Source organism: Chlorocebus sabaeus, chromosome 3 (assembly GCF_047675955.1).
Source record: "Chlorocebus sabaeus isolate Y175 chromosome 3, mChlSab1.0.hap1, whole genome shotgun sequence".
Taxonomy (NCBI): domain Eukaryota; kingdom Metazoa; phylum Chordata; class Mammalia; order Primates; family Cercopithecidae; genus Chlorocebus; species Chlorocebus sabaeus.
In genome coordinates this window covers 71,990,549-71,995,161 of record NC_132906.1, presented here as the reverse complement: position 1 = coordinate 71,995,161, position 4,613 = coordinate 71,990,549, and the positions used below count along the sequence as shown (strand labels likewise).

Sequence of the window (4,613 nt, the reverse complement as noted above, 5' to 3'; positions counted from 1 at the left end):
CCAATGTGCACCATATTGTCTATTCAAGTCTATTACCCATATTCAACTTTCCCACCAGCACTCACACAGTTAACACTTTTATTCTAGAAATATTGGCTTTGGTTTCCATGTTACCACACTCTCTCAGTATCCCTCAAGGATTACCAGCTGATGACTCTTTGTACCTTTGCTCTTCTGTCTACTCCAGACCACAAAGTGATGGAGAACAACTGTTTTCAGTTCTTGTCATTTTTCTCTTCTCAAACAACACTTTCCCAATAGGTAAATTTATTTATTTTTTTCTCCTCAGACACACTTTATCATCACTTAATGTCAGTAGCATAACTTGACAAAGTTTTCATCACTGAGATTAATTTATTAATTCCAATATTTGGCCTTGAATTTTGAATATTAAATTCTGGTGTTTCTCCACTCACAAATTGCTTTTGTGTGTTTCATACAACATAGTTAATACTACTTCAATTTACCCAGTCTCTCAGACCAGAACACTAGGCTTTCTCCTTGATCCTTCCAGTCATTGTAACCTTATGTAATCTTGCTATTTATTTTTTCAGAAAGTATCCAAACTGGACTATTTCTTAAAACAGTACTGCCTGGATCCTACTAAAGTATCTAACATCTTTTACATAAACTTTCCAGTAACCTGCGAACAGTTCTAAAACATTCTCTTTTTCCCAAAACTATTGATGACCTGCAAGACAGCTGCAGTAATCTTCACATTCTAATTCAGATCACAGATATTATCCAGCATAAAATCCAATGATTATTTCCCATTACTCAAAATAAGGTATAAACTCTTTATCTCCTCCCACCTTATATTTTCCTGTCTTTACTCTCTTCTTCTGAAACTTACCCTTATTCATTTTGTTCCAACCATGTAAGCCTTCTCACATTTTCTCTAATGGGTTATCCCTATTTCCATTATTTTTTCTTTTCCTCTTCCTGAAAAACACTTGACTCATAACTTCTGATAGCCTGCTCCTTTTTATCATTCAAGTATCAGCTCAATAGCCCCTTTTAGAGAGACCATCTTGTCCACCCTATCTAATTTCCTGCCCAGTCATATCTGTCTCCTCAATCCACTTTATTTTCTTCAAAGTGTAATCACCATTGAAAATTACATTTTCTTGATTCACGTTATTTTTTCATCCAAAGATGCCTTAAGTTTTCTGCCATTTCTATCATCTCCCTTTGTTCTTCCTCTTTCAACTATTTTCTAAATCTGATCAAAATGCTGCTAGAAGTTTATACCTGAGTTTCTCTGTATAAAAGAAAAAAGATGAAAAAAAAATAGCTGAACATTTTCTCACTAATTTGGCATATAAAGAGCTTTTTTTTTTTTACTTTTTTCCCCTCAAGGACTTATTTGTTATTAGTATTCTGAATTTTAAAAAGAACATGTATATACATGTGTGTGAGAGAGAAAAGAGAGAGAGAGTATGTTAACTGTATCATTTGTATGTCTTCATTTAAGTGTGAAATATTATTAAACATCTTTGAAAGGGGTATGTGTAGAAAGTAATCTCAATGCAACACCTTACTTTTAAAGCTTTATATATGGATTATATATTTTTATCATTGATATCTGATTTATGAAATATTTCTATGTCCTCAGATGGTACAAATATAAATCAATTTGTAGATACAAATTTATTTAAAATTTACTTTCTCTTATTTTCATGAGTTACATAGCTACTAGGAAATCAAAGACATATATTTTCACAATGATTCCAGAGGGAGTTAAATGTTCTTAATTTATGTAGATGAGCCTTTAATATATCCTTAAGAATATATAAAAGAGATGAAAATTAAACAATTCTCATCAATAGAGCATCGAGTTTATTTTTATTATCAGCAAATACCATACTTCAAATTCAAGTACTGTAAAATTAATAAGATTATCATTTATTGTTTATGTACATTTTCTCATCACCTAAACCATAATAGATACTTTAAAAAAATCAATGAATGAAGAGAATTTCTCATCTTAAAATTAACTAAAATTACCAGTCTCCACATATTACCTTGGTACTACTAAATGTGGACCACTTATTTTGATTAAAATGTTAGAAATAACAAAACAAATTTATTGAACATTTATATAATAGGAGCTCTTATAATGCCTTTTTATTATTTATGAGACAGTGTCTTGCTCTGTAACCCAGGCTGAAGTGCAGTGGTACAACTGTGGCCCCCTGCAGCCTTGACATCTTGGGCGCAAGTGATCCTCCCACCTCAGCATCACAAGTAACTGGGATATTACATTAATTAACTTACATCAATAATCCTTCTGTATCTGTAAAAATATTTTGTCGTATTTATTTAGTGAAAGAATACTTAGCAATACAAAAGGAAGGAACTACTAATTGATGTAATGATAGATAAAAGTGAAAAAATAAGTTAAAAGAAGCCAGATACTAAATAACATAAACTACATGAGTTCATATATATTTTATATAAGGGGCAACTTTTTGGCAAAATTACTCTAAAGGATTAAAAATCAGAAAGTTGCAGTGGGTGGAAAGAAGGATCAACTTCAAAGGGACACAGGCAAACTTTCTGAGGTGATGGAAATATTCTATCTACATCTTGTTTTGGGTGATATTGCATAGATACAGAGAGTAGTAAAAACTCATCGAATTAAATACAATCCATGCTTTGATGTAACAGTCCCAGTTTTCTGCTTAGGAGACCTAGACAGACTGGGAGACTCTTCACATTTCTTCCTGCCTACAGTTTCCTTTAATAGACTGCAATACTCATGTAAAAAAATCTGGGAAAAATATGCATTATAGAAGATAGGGTTGAAGAGTATGTATTGCTTTAAAAATTTAAAAATAATGTGGCATGACCTTGTACAGGAATTTTGTCTCCTAGGGATATATGTTAAGGAAATCGTGTGTATAGAACAGATCTGTACACGAATATTCAGAATATTGACAGAAGCAGAAACTAAGAAGAAATATGTTGCATGTCTATCAACAGGAAGATGGATGAAAAAAATGTGAAATATTTAGACAATATAATTTTATTGCTTAAAAAACAAATGAATTATAGCAAAACACTAAAACTTGGACATTTGTACTATATTTAATGTTGCGTGAAAAAGCAATTAATGTAAATACTAAAATATTTATATAAAGTTTAAAAAATAACCTACACTAAACATTGTATTGCATGGGATGCACATATGTGAGTGATAAATGTATAAAATTTAAAAAAAGGTAATGATAAGTACAAAATTTAATAACATATTGTGACTGCGTGTTGGATTAGATAGAAGAATTTAATGGACAGCAATACAAAAGTAAATGCCAGGATTTTGATATTTCTTAGGCTGAGTTCTGGCTTAGCAGCTGTTCATTTTATTACCATATTTTACGGTATACATATATATTATATTCTTGTATATACATATTATATAATGCAATTTTTAAAATGTGTAGTTAATTTATAACGTGTAAGATTTTTGAGCCGCAACACAAGAAAGATGGTGGAACAAGACCAAAGAAAAATCCCTTTGGCTCCAGAAAATCTCCTGAAAAAGAGGGACGCTTATCAAGCCCTCCTAGCCACCCAGGCAAAGCAGGCATTTTGACAAAGGAGCACAGGAAAGGAAAAGGGCTCAGGTTTAAGCAACTGGAATCATTCCTGCGTGATTCCTGAAGGCAGAAATGTGACAAGGTGCATCTCAGACAGCTAGAAGTGAAACCTCATACCTTGGAATTGCCAGATAAACATTCCTTGGCCTTTGTTGTAGGCATGGAAAGCATTGATGGCGTGAGCTCACTGGTGCAGAGAACCCGCTGCAAGACTTCACTTAAGGAAAAATTTTAGTGGTGTCTTTGTAAATGTCACCCCCCAGAACCTAAAAATGCTGCTTTTAGTGGAACCTTATGGACCTGAGGGTTTCAAAATCTGAAATTTGAAACATGGACAAGCCAAGGTCAAGAATAAGACCATTCCTCTAACAGACAACATAGTGATTGAGGAGCACTTGGGGAAGTTTGGTGTCATTTGCTTGGAAGACCTCATTCACGAAATTGCCTTTTCGGAGAAGCATTTCCAGGAGATCTCATGGTTCTTGCACCATTGCCACCTCTCAGTGGCCTGTCATGCTACCAAAAATGCATGGGCTTCCTCAAGGAGATGGGCTCACCTGGCTATCAGGGTGAATGCACCAATCAGCTCATCCACCAACTGAGCTAGATTCAGGTGCCAAACTGCAGTAAATTTTTATCAGGGAAGTGGAAGCATGTGTTTTTGTTTTTGGGGGAATTTTTGTCAAGCATCTTCAAATAAAATTATTTCCTGCTTTAATCTTCAAAAACTAGAAAGGAAGGGTCAAAGAAAAGACAGTAGGTTATTTTCATGGCAAGCACGTCTCATCGCAGTCCAGTTCCAAGGAAAAATTCCAGTGTTTTCCGCATTGGCTGCCACCTCCTCTGAAATCAGCACATTCCATGGAGGAAGGAGTCCGGCTTTGTTGCATCCTCTCTCCTAGGATTTAATGTTGGTGAATGAATAACTCTAGCATTTGAACAAGGCTTCCTAAGACTCTGGCAGCAGTTGATCTAGTGCAGGTACATAATTCAATCTGGAGATATCTGGGG

The 4,613-nt window shown here is 34.2% G+C and overlaps 1 non-coding gene and 1 pseudogene across 1 annotated transcript; one reads left to right on the top strand and one right to left on the bottom strand.

The window, feature by feature from the left end:
• Positions 1–280: 280 nt before the first annotated feature.
• Positions 281–349, bottom strand: LOC119627598 (small nucleolar RNA SNORD38). The gene has a single exon (XR_005243797.1). It is a non-coding gene; the product is annotated as a small nucleolar RNA SNORD38 (small nucleolar RNA).
• Positions 350–3,487: 3,138 nt separating this feature from the next.
• Positions 3,488–4,209, top strand: LOC119627531 (ribosomal protein uL30-like; annotated as a pseudogene).
• Positions 4,210–4,613: the final 404 nt, after the last annotated feature.